Source organism: Pan troglodytes, chromosome 4 (genome assembly GCF_028858775.2).
Source record: "Pan troglodytes isolate AG18354 chromosome 4, NHGRI_mPanTro3-v2.0_pri, whole genome shotgun sequence".
Classification (NCBI taxonomy): domain Eukaryota; kingdom Metazoa; phylum Chordata; class Mammalia; order Primates; family Hominidae; genus Pan; species Pan troglodytes.
This window is the reverse complement of record NC_072402.2, coordinates 71573254-71591381: the sequence shown is the minus strand read 5'-3', so window position 1 is coordinate 71591381 and position 18128 is coordinate 71573254. Positions and strand designations below refer to the sequence as shown.

General features: G+C 33.9%; 1 long non-coding RNA gene across 1 annotated transcript in view; it reads left to right on the top strand.

Annotated features, from left to right (window-relative positions):
• Positions 1-18128, top strand: part of LOC107974759 (uncharacterized) — a 235738-nt gene that overhangs the window by 147586 nt on the left and 70024 nt on the right. Inside the window, exon 5 of the long non-coding RNA XR_001717749.4 lies at positions 16579-16698. This is a non-coding gene — a long non-coding RNA (uncharacterized LOC107974759). The remainder of the gene's footprint in view (positions 1-16578; positions 16699-18128) is intronic.

The window sequence follows — 18128 nt, the reverse complement described above, 5'->3', positions numbered from 1 at the left end:
TAAGTGTGAGAACTTATGGCCTTAGAGAATATACATACTGTCCCTGTGAAACTCAGCTGCACTTCCTTCTCTTGTATTTCATAAGGTCCACCTTTTCCTTCTAGTAAATTATACTTTGAACACATTTTTGTTACTTGCAAGGAAGTTATCCTAACTAGGATGTATTTTATGATTTTCAAACAATTGCAAACAATTTCAAAAAAGATACTCCAACAATTTCACAAGTGGCACTGCTTAATCAGAATGGATGCTGTCCAGTTTATTCAAGCCATGTGTGCTGGCTGATGTCAGCCCTGAGCCTGATGCACAATTATGTCACACAATCTCCAGCAAATGTAGAAATTAATAAATTAGTTGAATATTTACTAAGATTCTTTACCTCTTAGGGTGGTATAGAAAAAGGAAGCTGGAAATCATGCTTCCAAATCTGGACCTCTTCTTTTAGGTAGGGTCATCTAGATTTGTCTGTAGGATGGAAGTGGGGAGACTGAGAAAGAAAGGCCATTCTGTGGTCAGATAAAGCTGTTGAGAGAGCTTTGGGAGGGCTGTATTGGGCGCCTTTTGTTCTCTGGGGTGTAAGTAGCTAATAAATGAGGCAATGCAAGCAATGAAGGGACATGTGAAGTCCTTGAAATAACTCTGACAAAGTGCTTTGAGGGAAAATTTTTATTCTGAGTTCTGAGGTTGTGGGAAACTACTGAAAAACTGATGATAGCAGTGATGTGATCCTCTGGGCACAGGGCAATACCTAAAGCATGATGAAAAGAAGGAAGAAATAATTCCAGGTCAGAGGTTATTGAAATCTTAGCTAAGTTCGTAGTTACAAGGCAAAGAAAGACATGCTGTGTTGTCATGTAAGCAACTCCAAGTTTTAACATCTAAGGGAGAAAGGCAGTGAGAGATAGAACAGGCCACTCTTTGAGACATGAATCACACAAATGAATATCAATTTTTAAAAGTTCTTCCAGGAGAAAGGTTGTCTCAGTCAAATGCTTGAATGCCTGACAATCCCATTAACATCACATGCTCTGTGTATTGAATCCTGCATGGGAAGACAGCAGTTTCCAATCATCTTTCTACATATTATCAGGAGTGTGGCCAAAGTAAAGAGGGAAATGAAAGAACAGGAACAAATTGAAAAGTGTTTGAGGAGGTTATTTTTTAAAATAATCAAACTCTGATGAATAGTTGTATTTTTTATTAATGATGACAAGAAATAGTCTCACAGTAACAAAATGTCAACATCTACTGACCTGGGGTAGTGTGTAATACAAAGACAAATGGTTTCCTGATTTCTTGCCATGTTTTTCAAACACTTGCAAAAATGAGGCTGGCCATTTAGCTGTGTTTATTCTTTTTATGATAAAAAAGCTACTTTTTCTTACCAATCTGTCAAAATTTGAACTTAAGAGAGATGAAAATGAACCCAAACTATTTCCCAACCCACCTTCAAACTAGATGTGTTTTGAAAGCCTATTTTTTAGGTTCGGCTAAAACCCTAATATAATTGTGAATAAAACAAATATAATCCTTCCTCTCATAAGTGTAGTTACAGTATATTAGGTAAAAACTGATATTATTAAGCACACACAAAAAGTATATAATAACAAATTTGATAAGTGCCATAAAAATTACAGAGTACTATGAGAAACTATATGGAATAGACATGGAGGTCAGGAAAGGATGGAGGACAAACATCTAAGCTGAGATCTATTAGATAAAAAAGAGCTTAGTAAGTAGAGTGGAGGCCAATAGGTAAAGAGTAGAAATTAAAGAGTTACTTTCTTCAAGCCTAAAAAGACTTTGAAAACTTCCCTGGACAGCCCTCATTTTTAGGTAGATAGTGTATTATTTAAAAAGGAGAATCTAAGGCTCTGGATACTTAAGCAATTAGTCAAATTAATGCAACAAATAAATGGTAGAAGAGGAATTTGAGGTCTTCTGCTCTCTGGTGGAACTTGTTTTACCTTGTTCTTTATTTTAATCTTCCAGTATTCCCTGGCTCCCTCAAACCATCCTGTTTTGCTTACTTTCCTTCAACAGACTTACTAATGCTTTGTGTGTAATCAGAAAGAAGGCCTTTATATAAACCAAATTTATTTTTTATTAATTTTTTTTTACTATCTTTTTTACTATAACCATATGAGTGAAGGTGCAGTCATATCTCATTTTGGTTTTGATTTACATTTCTCTAGTGATTAATGATGTTGAGCCTCTTTTCATGTGCCCGTTGGTCATTTATATACATTCTTTGGATCGCTAATTTTTTAAAAAATGATTTCAACTTTTATTTTAGATTCAGGAGGTACACATGTATATTGTGTAATATTGAGGTTTGGGGTACAAATTATTTCATTATTTGGGTAGTGATCATAATACTCAATGGGTAGTTTTCCAGCCCTTTCCCTACTCCTTCTCCCCTGACCCAATAGGCCCCAATGTCTATTGCTCTCATCTTTATGTCCATGTGTGCCCAATGTATAAACAGATTTTTAAAAAAAGAGCAAGTATCTAACATACATTCTTGGCAGTTTAATTTTAATATTTCATTAAAATATTGTCTTTTAAAACTAATCTATTTATGTAGCTAAAAAAAAAAAAATAGAAACACAAGACTTAAAGCAGCAAACCAAAGCCACTACTCCATCCTGTCCCAGCCCTGCAGTTTTCTTTCTAGTACCAGTCACTTTAAAATTAGAGCTGTTTTATTTTTTTGCTGTTGTTGGTTTTCATCTCCATATTTCATAGTACTTGCTACCATGTAATTACATTTATCCTGACCCCAGGCCTTTATGCTATAGTTTTCATGAAAACTCTACAATACACTGTCATGATTTTTGCTTTAAGCTATACATTCTCAACAGGGATGATATTTCCCTCCAAAAGGATGAAAATTGATTGTTTGTGGGGTTGGTGAAATATTCTCAGTTATTACAATGGTGTATAGCCCTGTAAAGCTCAACCCTATCTGATGCAATCACATTCTTTAGAATTTAATTTCTCCTGTGTCGTTTTCGTGGGTATCCCATGAGCAGCACTGACATTGGGCTCAGGGAAGATACACAAAATGTATATAAGATCAGTGCTACAGCAAGTAGATGGCTTTCCTTCCTTAATAGACTGCTAGAAATGGCCTACTCAAGTTTATTGGCTGCCATTGGCTACCTTATGGATGTTGTTTATGTTTGATCCTCATTGCTTTGGTGTGTGACTAGGGCTTTGAGAATTAAATAAAAGCAGTGTTTTAATAGTTATTTGGAATAATTATTCAATAGTTATTCAAAAAAGTTATTCAAGTCTATAAAAGTTATTCAATCCATCATTATACAGGTGCTGAAAACAAAAAAGTATCAACAATATATAAATGAATATCTGGCAGCTAGTTAAGTTAAAAGTTATTTTCTTATATTGAGCAGAAGTTAAAAGTTAAGTTCACTGGCCAGCGTGGTGGCTCACACCTGTAATCCCAGCACTTTGGGAGGCCAAGGCAGGTGGATCACCTCAGGTCAGGAGTTTGAGACCAGCCTGACCAACATGGTGAAACCCTATCTCTACTAAAAAATACAAAAATTAGCTGGGCATGGTGGCGGGCACCTGTAATCTCAGTTACTTGGGAGGCTGAGGCAGGAGAATTGCTTGAACCCGGGAGGCAGAGGTCGCAGTGAGCCGAGATCATGCCATTGCTCTGTTGCCTGGGCGACAGAGAGAGACTCCATCTCAAAAAAAAAAAAAAATGTAATTTTGTAATTATTTTACTTTTGCTCAAAGTTAATAGTTTTGAAAACTATTACTGTGTATTTATATATGTTGCTAACTTTCATAATTATATAAGTAAATAAATTATATTGAAATTTGCAATAATCATGCAGTTACAAAGTTGTTATATGCTAATAGCTTTTTAATTTTTTAAATATTACATTTAACTTGTAAAATTTAGTCATTCTGAAATTTGCATTAAACAGAAAAGTTTTATATTTTTTATTTTAATGTATAAAGCACAGATATATCTATAACATATAAACAAGAGCACAACATATCTTGGGTATAAAAATGTCAAGGAAGGAATGAATAATTACAATGAAAAGTTTCTAACAAGTTTCCTTGGGGGGAAATAATGGAAAAAAGGTTGAAGATTTAATTTAAACAATTGCATTATTTCAAAGAAATTAAAAGAAAAAATAGTTTATTTATATGAATCTCTATATATTTACTATTTCTGATACCTTTTTGCATATAGCTTCCCCTGCTCTTACGAGTCAGGTAGTATTTTACTACTTTCTGTTTTCCAAATTTTGTTAAAATATTATGTTTAGTGGGATCTCCTCTATTTTCCTTGTCCTTCGGGTTTATAGCATTTTATTTCTTTTCTCTTGTATTGAAAGAGTAATGAAATAAGCCCACATGGCTAATTACAACGTTCAATAGAAATTCATTTAGTCTTTTAAATGGGAATAAATTTAAAATCCTAACTGTGTTCATTTAACCAGAAACTTTCCCTATCCCCTCTTCCATTTTAAACTTAAATGTGCTTAAATTCTCTGGAATTTCTATTGTAAATAAAACCTTCCAATTTGTTTTGATCACAGATCTAAATTATGTAATTTATGTTATTGTGAGGGATAAATTTGTACTCAGCCTGGAGCTGAACTTACTTCAGATACCACTGTAATAAACAAAAGCTTGGTTTCTATGGTTTCTCCTATAGCTAACATTTAGAGATTAACAGGTATTGTTACCACACTGGGCACTGGGGCGATATATGTCAGGGGAGGCAGGAAACAAAGAAAGCACCAGATAATTAGAGAAAAAAAACTGTGATGATTTCATTATTCTCCAAGGACTAGATGGTTGAATAAATCAGTACTTGAATAAAAATGCTTTTTCTGCTCTTCTCTCTGGAGTAATTTAAGAGAAAACCAATGAGGAACAACAATTACACAATAGGCTGGGTGTCTGGGCAATCTCAGGTCCCAGGGTACCAAGCAAAACTCTCAAGCTGGCTTGGACATGGTACCTTCATAGCCCTACTCCACAGTAAAGGATAAATTGAAATACCTTTTCTTGTCATCAGGGAATATGTTTAATTGGCCTTTTGTGCGATTGTATTGGCTTAATCTTTTCTAACTGGTTAAGTTGGAGGTGGGTGAGAAGCAGTTTATTTTAATAAGAACTGTTCTGTTAGGCTTAGATGTATGAAAGATAGCAAAAATACACGTCATTGAAGGAAATTCACAGTTTATTTATGCAATCTACTTTTAAACCAAGTATAGTAATCAAATTTAGAAAAGTTGGCAACAGAAACAGTACTTTTATTTAATATAAGGTTTATTTTGTTAATATTTCAACAATGTTTCAATAATATTCTTTATTTTCCTTCTCCAGTACAGGATCCAGCCCAAGATCATGTTCTATTTAGTTATCATATCTTTCTCTTTAATATAGAGAGCAGTGCCTAAATTTTCATTGTCATTCTAGATATTGACAATTTTGAACAATAAAAGCAAATTATGTTTAGAATATTCTTTACTTTGGGTTTGACAGTATCACACCTGGAAATAATGTCAATAAATCTACTATAATTTTCTTTAATTGACAAAAATTGTACGTGTTTGTCTATATTTACAGTGCACGACATGATGTTTTGATATATGTATACATTGTGCAATGGCTGAATCAAACTAACATATCTATTACCTCACATACTTACCATTTTGTTTTTTGCGGTGAGAATACTAAATGTGCTGTCAGAAGTTTTTTTTTTCTTAAAATAGCTTTATTGAGATGTAATTCACTTGCCATACAATGCACCCATTTAATGTGTACAATTTAATAGTCTTCAATATATTCACAGAGATGCGCAGCCAGCACCACAATTTAATTTTAGAACATTTTTATCACTCAAAAGAAACCCTGAACCCATTAGCAGCCACTCGCTATTTTTCCCTATCCCTCCTCCCCAGTCTTAGGCACTACGAATCTACTTTCTGTGTCTATAGTTTTCCTTATTCTTCACATTTCATATAATTGAAATAATATAATACGTGGTCTTTTGAGACTGATTCTTTGACTAAGTGCGTTTTCAGGGTTCATCCATGTTGACCATGTATTAGTATGTTCCTTTTTTTTTAATTGCTGAATAACACTCTGTTGCATGGATATACTACATTTTGTTTATCTATTTATCAGTTGATGGTCATTTGTGTTATTTACTCTGTTTGGCTATTATGAATAATGTTGCTGGGAACATTTGTGTACATGTTTTGTGTGAATATATGTTTTCAATTCTACTGAATATATATCTAGGAGTGGAGTTGCTGGGTCATATGGTAGCTCTATCTTTAACATTTTAAGGAACTGTCAAATTATTTTCTGTAGCGATTGCACCATTTTGCATTTCTACCAGCAAGGTATTAGGGTTCCAATTTCTCTGCATCCTTGCCAACACTTGTTATTTTCTTTTTTTTCTTCACATTTCCCTGGGAATTTACATTTACAGGAAATTTGCGTATCCTTGATGGCTAATCATGTTGAGCATTTTGTTTCACGTGCTTACTGGCCATTTGTATGTCTTCCTTTGAGAAATGTCTATTCAAATCCTTTAGCCATTTTTTAAATTATACTTTAAGTTTTAGGGTACATGTGCACAACGTGCAGGTTTGTTATATATGTATACATGTGCCAGGTTGGTGTGCCGCACCCATTAACTCATCATTTAACATTAGGTATATCTCCTAATGCTATCCCTCCCCTCTACCCCAACCCCACAACAGGCCCCAGTGTGTGACGTTCCCCTTCCTGTGTCCATGTGTTCTCATTGTTGAATTCCCACCTATGAGTGAGAACATGCAGTGTTTGGTTTTTTTGTCCTTGCAATAGTTTGCTGAGAATCGTGGTTTCCAGCTTTATCCATATCCCTACAAAGGAAATGAACTCATCATTTTTTATGGCTGCATAGTATTCCATGGTGTATATGTGCCACATTTTCTTAATCCAGTCTATCATTGTTGGACATTTGGGTTGGTTCCAAGTCTTTGCTATTGTGAATAGTGCCGCAATAAACATATGTATGCATGTGTCTTTATAGCAGCATGATTTATAATCCTTTGGGTGTATACCCAGTAATGGGATGGCTGGGTCAAATTGTATTTCTAGTTCTAGATCCCTGAGGAATCACCACACTGACTTCCACAATGGTTGAACTAGTTTACAGTCCCACCAACAGTGTAAAAGTGTTCCTATTTCTCCACATCCTCTCCCAAAACAGCATGGTACGGGTACCAAAACAGAGATATAGACCAATGGAACAGAACAGAGCCCTCAGAAATAATGCCACATATCTACAATTATCTGATCTTTGACAAACCTGACAAAAACAAGCAATGGGGAAAGGATTCCCTATTTAATAAATGGTGCTGGGAAAACTGGCTAGCCATATGTAGAAAGCTGAAACTGGATCCCTTCCTTACACCTTATACAAAAATTAATTCAAGGTGGATTAAATACTTAAATGTTAGACCTAAAACCATAAAAACCCTAGAAGAAAACCTAGGCAATACCATTCAGGACATAGGCATGGGCAAGGACTTCATGTCTAAAACACCAAAAGCAATGGCAACAAAAGCCAAAATTGACAAATGGGATCTAATTAAACTAAAGAGCTTCTGCACAGCAAAAGAAACTACCATCAGTCAGCAGGCAACCTACAGAATGGGAGGAAATTTTTGCAATCTACTCATCTGACAAAGGGCTAATATCCAGAATCTACAATGAACTCAAACAAATTTACAAGAAAAAAACAAACAACCCCATTAAAAAGTGGGCAAAGGATATGAACAGACACTTCTCAAAAGAAGACATTTATGCAGCCAAAAGACACATGGAAAAATGCTCATCATCGCTGGCCATCAGAGAAATGCAAATCAAAACCACAATGAGATACCATCTCACACCAGTTAGAATGGCGATCATTAAAAAGTCAGGAAACAACAGGTGCTGGAGAAGGTGTGGAGAAATGGCAGTTTTCAACTGTAGAGTACATTGTGATTAACTATAGTCTCCATGCTATACAGTAGATCTCCTGAACTTATTCCTCCTGTCTAACTGAAATTTTATGTCTTATGAACAACATCTCCCCCATTCCTATCACCTCCCTCCTGCAGCCCCTGCTAACCACCATTCTAGTTGCTGCTTCTGTGGGTTCTACTTTTTTAGATTCCCCACATAAGTGAGATCACACAATGTTTGTCTTTCTTTGCCTGTCTTATTTTATTTAGTGTAGTGTCCTCCAGGTTCATCCATGTTCCCTCAAAAGATGGGATTTCCTCATGTTTTAAGGCTAAATAGCATTCCTTTGTGTATATACACCACATTTTCTTTATCCATTCATCTGTCAATGGACACGTAGGTTGATTCCATATCTTGATTATTGTAAATAATGCCACAGTGAACATAAGAGTACAGATATCTCTTTGACATACTAATTTTATTTCCTTTGGATGTATACTCAATAATGAGAATGCTGGATCAAATGGATTTCTATTTTTAATCCTTTGAAGAACCTCCATACTGTTTTCTATAATGTCTGTACAAATTAATATTCCCACCAACAGTGTGTAAGAGTTTTCTTTCCTCCACATTCTCATCAAAACTTGTCATCTTTTATCTTTTTGATAATAGTCAATTTAACAGGTGTGTGGTGATAACTCATGATGATCTTAATTTGTATTTCCCTAATGATTAGTGATGTTGGGCAGTTTTTCAAATTCCTGTTGGTCTTCTTTTGAGAAATGTCTGCTCAGATCTTTTGCCCATTTTGTAATTGTTTTTTTTTTCTAGCTATTGGGTTGTTTCAGGTTTTTTATACATTTTGCATATAAACTCTTCATCAGACGTATGGTTTGAAAATACTTTCTCCTATTCCGTAGGTTGTCTGTTCACTCTATTGATTGTTATCTTGACTGTGCAGGAGATTTGTAGTTGGATGTAATCTCATTTACCTATCTTTGCTTTTGTTGCCTGTGCTTTTGGGGTCACATCCAAAAAAATCATTGCCCAGACCAGTGTCATGGAACTTACCCCATAATTTCTTCTGGTAGTTTTATAGTTTCAGAGTTTTCTTCCAATAATTTCAAATCTTATGTGTCTTTGATAACTTTTCAGTTGATTTTTGTATACAATGTGAGATAAGGGTCTAATTTATTTCTTTTTATGTGGATATCCATCTTTTCCAACACTACTTATTTAAGAGACTGTCCTTTCCCCATTGTGTGATCTTGGCATCTTTGTGAAAATCAATTGACCTCAAATATGTGGATTTATTTCTAGGTTCTCTATTTTGTCCCATTGGTCTATGGGTTTGTTTTTATGCTTGTGCCATTCTGTTTGAAATACTATTACTTTGTAGTGTATTTTGAGGTCAGGTAGTGTGATGCCTCCAGCTTTGCTCTTTTGGCTAAAGATTACTTTGCTATTTGAGGCGTTCTTGGTTCCTTACAAATTTTAGGATTTGTTTTTCTGTTTTCTGTGAAGAATGCCATTATGATTTTAATACAGATTGCATTGAATCTGTAGATCGATTTTGGTAGTATGGACATTATAACAATATTAATTCTTCCAATTTATAACATGGGATATCTTTCCATTTACTTGTGTCTGCTTCAATTTTTTTCAGCATTAATATATAGTTTTCAGTATAGAGCTCTTTTACCTCCTTGGTTAACTGCATTCCTTTATTTTTGTGGTAGCTTTTGTAAATGGGATTATTTTCTTGATTTCTTTTTTGGATATTTGTCATTGGTATATGGAAATACTATGATATTTTAAATGTTGATTTCATATCCTGCCACTTTACCACATTTGTTTATTAGTTCTAATAATATTTTAAGTGCAGTCTTTAGGGTTTTCTACATATAAGATTGTGTTATCTGCAAGCAGAGACAGTTTATCTTCCTTTCCCATTTGGATATCTTATTTCTTTCTCTTGCTTAATTGCTCTGGCTAAGACTTCCAGTACTACACTGAATAGAAGAAGAAAGTGGGCATTTCTGTCTTATTCCTAATTGTTGAGAAAAAGCTTTCAATCTTTCACTGTTGAGTATGATTTTAGCTGTGGGTTTGTCACATATGGTCTTTACTGTGTTGAGGTACATTCTTTATATGCCTAATTCATTGACACTTTTTTATCATGAAAAGATGTTAAATTTTGACAAATGTTTTTACTGCATCTATTGAGATGATAATATGGTTTTTGTTTTTCCTTATGTTAATGTACATTTATTGTACATTTATTAACTTCCATATGGTAAATCATCCTTGCATCCCATGGATAATTCCCACTTGATCATGGTGAATGATTGTTCAAACATACTGTTGAATTCAGTTTGCAGGTATTTTATGGAAGGCTTTTGCACCTATGTTCCACAGGAATATTGACCTGTAGTTTTCTTTTCTTGTTGTGTCTTTGTCTGATTTTGCACTTAGGCTAATGCTTACATTGTAGAATGAGTCAGGGAGAATTCCTAGCTATTTATTTGGGAGGCTGAGGCAGAAGAATCACTTGAACCCGGGAGACGGAGGTTGCAGTGAGCCAAGATAGTGCCACTGCACTCCAGCTTGGGCGACAGAGCACGACTCCATCAAAAAGAAAAAAAAAATCAACTCAATTTTATTGATCATGTTAATTTTTTTTCTATTTTCTATTTCATTTATTTATCCTCTGATATTTGTTATTTTCTTTCTTCTGCTAAGTTTGGGTTTAGTTTTTCTTTTTCTTGTTTCTTGAGGTGGAGTTTGTTTATGTGTGATCCTTCTTTTTGTTTTAATGTAGGTGTTTATCTCTATAAACTTCATTCAGAACTTTTTTTTTTTTGCTGCATCCATAAGTTTCAGTATGTTATGTTACCACTCTCATTGTGTCAATATATTTTTAGCTTTTCTTTTTGATTTCTTCTTTGACCTGTCAGTTGTTCAGAACTGTGTTTAATTTACACATATTTATAAATTTTCAAATTTTCCTCCTGTTATTGATTTCTAGTTTCATATTATTGTGATCAGAAAAGATGGTGCAATTTGATTTCAGTCTTTTTTGATGTGGTAAGACTTTTTTTTGTGGCCTAACATGTGATCTCTTCTCAGTAACATTCAGTGTGTGCTTTAGAAGACTGTGTATTTTGTTGCTGTTGGATGGAATGTTTTGTATATGCCTTTAAGGTCCATTTAATCTGTAGTGTTATTCAAATCTTCGGCTTCGTTATTGATTTTCTATCTGTATAATGTAGTTACTGTTAACAGTGGGGTATTAAAGTTCAATACTATTGTTGTATTGCAGTTTATTCTTTCAGTTCTGTTAATATTTGCTTGATATATTTTGGTGCTCAATGTTCTTTTGTTGTGGGAAGTCTGGGACCCCAAACAGAGGGACCAGCTGGAGCCGAGGCAGAAGAATATAAATTGTGAAGGTTTCATGGACTTCCATCAGTTCCCAAAATTAATACTTTTCTAATTTCTTATGTCTGTCTTTACTGCAATCGCTGAACATAAATTGTGAAGATTTCATGGACATTTATCACTTCCCTAATAATACTCTTATAATTTCTTATGTCTGTCTTTACTTTAATCTCATAATCACGTTATCTTTGTAAGCTGAGAATGTACGTCATCTCAGGACCACTATTGTACAAATTGATTGTAAAACATATATGTTTGAACAATATGAAATCAGTGCACTTTGAAAAGAACAGCATAACAGGGAAGATAACCATAAGGTCTGACTGACTGGGGGGTTGGGCAGAATAGAGCCATAGTTTTCTTCTTGCAGAGAGCCTATAAACAGACATGCAAGTAGGAGAGACATCACTGCATTCTTTTCCCAGCAAGGAATATTAATAATTAATACCCTGGGGAAGGAATGCATTCCTGGGGGGAGGTCTATAATTGGCCACTCTGGGAGTGTCTGTCTTATGTGGTTGAGATAAGGACTGAAAAAGCCCTGGTCTCCTGTAGCACCCTCAGGCTTACTAGGATTGGGAATTCCAGCCTGGTAAATTCCAGTCAGACTGGTTCTCTGCTCTTGAACTCTGTTTCTTGTTAAGATGTTTATCAAGACAATATGTGCACAGTGGGACATAGACCCTCATCAGTAATTCTAATTTTGCCTTTGCCTTGTGATCTTTATTGCCCTTTGAAGCATGTGATCCTTGTGACCTACTCTCTGTTCGTACACCCCCTCCCCTTTTAAAATCCCTAATAAAAACGTGCTGGTTTTGCAGCTTGGGGTCGTCATCACAGTCCTACCAATATGTGATGTCACCCCCGGAGGCCCAGCTGTAAAATTCCTGTCTTTGTATGCTTTCTCTTTATTTCTCAGACCGGCTGACACTTAGGGAAAATAGAAAAGAACCTACATTGAAATATTGGGGGCTGGTTCCCCTAATATTCTTTCCGTATATAGTTACTATTGTTATATCTTTTTGTTGGATTAACCACTTTATCATATAATAAATTCTATTTAGTCTCATCTAAGTATAGCCATTCCTGCTCTCTTTTGTTTACTATTTGCATGGAGTATCTTTTTCTATTCTTTCACTTTCAATCTATGTGTATCTTTAAAGCTAAAGTGACTCTCTTGTAGACAGCCTACAGTTGGATCTTGTTTTCTTAATATATATTTATTTTTTATCCACTTAGCTACTCTTTTAATTGGAGAATTTAATCCTTTTGTGTTTAAAGTAATTATTGAAAGATAAGGACTTACTTGTTTCATTTTTAAAATTGCTTCTTATTTTGTAGGTTTTTTTTGTTTCATTCTTTCTCTTACTGTCTTACTTTGTGATATTTATGATGTTTTATGGTGGCATGTTTCATTTCTTTTTAATGTACATACTATATGGCTTTGCTTTATGGTTACCATGAAGCTCACAGAATTCATCTTAACAGTTACAGTTAAAGTTACAGAATTCATCTTACAGTTAAAACCAGTCCATTTTTAACTGATAATAGCTTAACTTTGTTCACATACAAAAACTACACTTTTGCTTCTTCCATTATCTTGTGTAATCATAATATATGTAATATCTAAGCTAAAATGCTGTTACAACCATCTAGTTTGTTTTTAATAGGTTATAGTTTTCATTTTGGGGTTTGTTTTATCTTTTTAAAAATAAATTCTGATCCTCTGGTAAAATTCTCCATTTTGACATTTATTTTTTTAAAGTACTAATTAGACTTATTTTAAAGTAAGTGGTGTGCCTATGATTCTGTTTCTAACATGTTATTCCCCTCTTGTTTGACATTTGGTTCTGTGTCCTGTCTTGCCTGGTAATTTTTTAAAAATGATAGACATTGTGTGTGAAAAAATCACATGTTCCTAATTAATAATTTTCTTTAATATAAGAATTTATTTAATATACTTTCTTTAATACAGTTTTTTTTCTGGCACAGTTAGAGTGGTGACAAATAATATGCTTTACTCAGTGATTGGGATAATTTGTGCTGAAGTTTAGTGTCTGTGGAGATGACTATATCTGTTTTTTCTGTCTTCTTCAGGTTTTACCTTTTAAGAATCTCAAAAGTTTGTTGTTCTTGTTAGGACTCCTAATTCATAGCTGTCTTTGTTGTATCCCTAGAACTATGAAATTTTCAAAAATTCTTCTTAGCTTTGTTATATATTGCTTTCTGCTTTGTTTCTTAACCCTTCAGGAATGAGGAAATATTTGAAGATAAAAAGCTGAAACAAATACCGAGTTTACTTCTTTGTATGTTTCCCCCTCTGCCTATCCCTTGAGTTGTGGCCATCTTAGTAGTCCTTACTCACTTCTGTTTCCTACTACACTACTCTGAGATAGTGGAAAGCTCTCATCTGCTGCTCTGTGCTAAATCTTTTGGCCTACTTCAATTATCAGTTAGTAAATCCCTTAAAAGAAAAGTGGCAGATAATTTGTCTTAACCACATGGATTTTTCTTTCTCTGGTTTCTTGATTAGTAAAGTATATTTTGCCTTGGCTATTCTCTTTTTAATTTTAGCTTTTATGGTTGCTTTTGCTAGGAAGTTTGTTAGTACTAATAAGTATCCTGTCAGTCAGAATCAGAAGTCATATGAAGTTGTTTTTTACAAAGCAGGTATGCGTTGTTTCTGATTAGTAAAGTTATGTGTGTTTTCTTAGGCATTTGGAAACACAGAAAAGTAAAAAAAAATTTTAAGTCATTCATGATCTTTTTTGCTTTGTTACCCTCTCTTGATTAATTCCTGATTATTTTTCTGTTTTCAGTCTCAATTAACTTCCTCAGAGTCAAATCAACTCTCATATTAATTAGATGCTATTCATAGCACCTTATTTTTTGTTCTTTTTTCTCATATTGTGTTGTCATGTTTCTTTTTGTGTTTATTTTATTAGCATTTATATCTCTCATTACATTATTAGTTTTACTGTGACAAGGACCATGTCTACTCTTTCTGTAAACCCAGTATCTATTACAGCCTTAAATACAGCAGATATTTTATATTTATAGGATCTGCTGCACTAGCATTATTTCTGCTTTGTATGCATATATTTTCAATTAATATTCTATTACGTATATAATTTTCATTTGTATTACTGTATTTTCTGTATTTAAAAATTAATTTGACAACATATTATAAACATTTATTCATATAAAGTTTTGTTTCTAATATCAGCTCAGTCACCAATTATTTGATCTTGGAAATTTTAATTAACATTTTTAGCAGTCAGTTTTCTTATCTGTAAAATAGGGAAATGATAACTACTCTAACTACTCATTCTGGTCATTTTCAAAAGTAAATGAGACCACTGATCTTCATGGATCTTGTGGCACAAAAGATATAGGATATGAAATGGATAAACAATAATGTCTTAAACTATTGTTACCATTGTTTCTTGATGGATAGTCTACAAAAAGTGTAAATGGGCTATATGATGTAAAATCTATGTTCACTTTAGAACTCTAAGGAAGGCATAATTCTTTTTCACATATAGAATATTTACAAGATGGCAAAGGGAAGACTGTCAGGAGCAATTGTGTAACAAAACAAAATAAAGCTAAAACGAGATGCATCTATTCTCATTACAGCAAAGTAGGCAATAAGCTTTTTGTAGAGCACTTTGGAAGGAGGCAGACACATTTGTAGACTCGTAATAAGCACTCAGTTGCTCCAAGTTAGTGCATGAACAAAAAAATAATTGCAGTTATTAATAAGAGCTGAGAATAAAAAAGACCTATCCAATCTTAGAAGATTTGAAAGAACACTGAGACAAACAGCAAAATCCAAATGAGACCTGATCATTTGCTCTAGCCACGTTAAATTATTGGCAGGTTATATGAGAACTCCATCTATCTCTATATTTACAGTTTATGTAGTTCTTTCATAAAAGTTTTTATTATTTTCTTTTGGTCATAATAAATATATGGCAGCATTAATAGTATCAAATATTGCTTAAATGATTTCCACAAATATTTCTGTTTCCATAGTAAATCTCTAATATTAAAATAAAAACCTTCAAAGTATTGCTATATATGATACCTAGATGAGTGAACTTTGCTTAACCATAGTCAAGGTTTTGGTAGCCAGAATTTACAAAACAAATTATATAATATTACCTACAGAATTCTTTCCCACAGGGGTCATTCTTTCCAGGTGGATCTCACATTACTACTTTTGAAGGAGAAAAGCAGAAAACACTATGTAATTGCAATGTATCAATATCAATAACTTCCAGGTGAAGTAAATTCCTTGTAACAATAATAGAAATTCCACTTTCCAATAATGTTCATGGGAAAATCCTAGAATATTCCAGTGTGGGATACTTTGTTATTCTACCCTTTTTTTTTTTTTTTGCTTGGAAGATGTTGCATAACTTAGGGAATGGAAATCATTTTGTCAGATAATTTGGCAATAAATATATTTCCCACATGCTTGGTCTTGTAAATCCTATCTGGCAAAGTAGCCATTTAATCAATAGAGTAAGAAAACAGAGATTTAATCTAGAAAGTGATTGAACAAGCACTGAGTGTAGAAGCTGGACAAAAATGGAAATATCATTGCTCTGCAGTTTCTCCAATTTTATAAATGATTACTAATGACTAATGAATCAATTGCCTAGTTCCTCTGTACAGTTTGGGAAAACAGAAGAGCAGAAAACCCTCTGCCTTGAGATTGCTGTACTGTGGTGACTACAAGGGAATACAATTAGTCATGTTCACTAGTAACTTGTTAAATCAGCTTTATAATCATGAGAAACTAAGAAAGTTATGAGGAGCCAATAATGCCAAGGTGATAAAATATGAAGGCACATTTGTAAATGTGAATTATTCAGAATACAAGGTAGATAATTTATTGTTACCTGTTGCTATAATAATTCCTTACTAATGAGACTTTATTAATTTGTAGTTTGAGATGATTTGGAATCTTGGCTGAGATTTGTCCTTCTATTCACTGTGAAGATGAGATTTGGAAAGCAAGTTAGCAGCCAAACAATGAGGATAATATTTTTGAAAGTCCAAGTCCTACATTCTCATTCTTTATTAATAAATAATAAATGGCATTATTGCCTTCTTTTAACCCAGGTGAAGAGGAGAATATGGGGCAAGTCTATTCACACCAGAAGCAAAAGTAATAAAACCCTTAGACCACTGGAGAAAAGAGGAAGAGAAGAGACAAAGGATTCAGGAAGTGATGGAGAAGAGGTGAGACATGAGCAGTGTTGTGCTGACAAATGATTAACACTTTCAGCATTTGATAATTTTTATGGTGTAATATCTCACATCATGAATAATTTCAAGTTACCAGCCTGATGTCATTAAAAGTAGAATTAGAAAGATAAAATATACACAAATAATCTGAAGGGCATAGATATTAGTAAAACCTATTTTGTTAGTAAAAATTGGTAAAAATGTATTAAAATTATTAGAATATGGTGAATTAGAGTTTTTATTACTTTTGTTTATAATATAATTAATTTAAATGTAGGTTCATTATATTTAATTTAAAATAACTTACGTGTTTAACAGCAGGCTAATAACATTCCTAAAAATCTAAAAGTCAACTTCTTTGAATTTTTATTGATATATAATGTTTGTACATACTTATGGGGTAAATGTAACATTTTGTTACATGCATAGAATGCATAATTATCAAGTCAGGGTATTTTGGGTATTCAGCATCTGGCACACTTATAATTTCTTTTCTTTTCTTTCTTTCTTTTTTTTTTTTTTTTTTTTTTTTTGAGATGGATTCTTGCTCTGTCGCCCAGGCTGGAGTGCAAATGACATGTTCTTGGTTCACTGCACCTCCACCTCCCAGGTTCAAGTGATTCTTCTGCCTCAGCCTCCCCATGAGCTGGGATTACAGGCCTGTGCCACCACACCCAGCTAATTTTTGTAGTTTTAGTAGAGATGGGATTTTGCCATGTTGGCCAGCCTGGTCTCAAACTCCTGACCTCAGGTGATCCACCTGCCTTGGCCTCCCAAAGTACTGGGGTTACAGGTGTGAGTCACTGTGCCTGGCTGAGCATTTATCATTTCTATGTGTTGGGAATGTTTCAAGTCATCTCCTCTAGCTATTCTGAAATACACAATACATTGTTGTTAACTATAGTCACCCTACTATATACTATATATAGTATATAGTCACCCTACTATACTATCAAACATTAGAACTTACTTTAACTGTATGTTTATACCCATTCTCCCCATCCCCCACCCCTCAAAACACCTCCACGCCTTTCTGAGCCTCTAGTACCTATCATTATTTTATGTCTCTCTATAAGTTTAATGATTTTTAGCTCCCACGTATCAGTAAGTTTTATTGTTCTGTGTTTTGATAATAGCAGATATCTTCCTTTCACTTCTGGGTGTTGGACTCCCTGAAGCATATCTTTCAGGTCTGGTTTAGTGGTGATAAATTCCCTCAGTTTTTGCTTGTCTAGGAAAGTCTTTATTTCTCTTTCATTTATGAAAGGTAACTTTGCTGGATATAGTGTCCTTGTCTGGCAATTTTCCTTTCATCATTTTGTATATATCATCCCATTCTCTCCTGGCCTGTAGGGTTTCTGTTGAGAAATCTGCTGTTAGTCTGTGGGGGTTCTCTTATATGTGACTAGACACTTTTCTCTTGA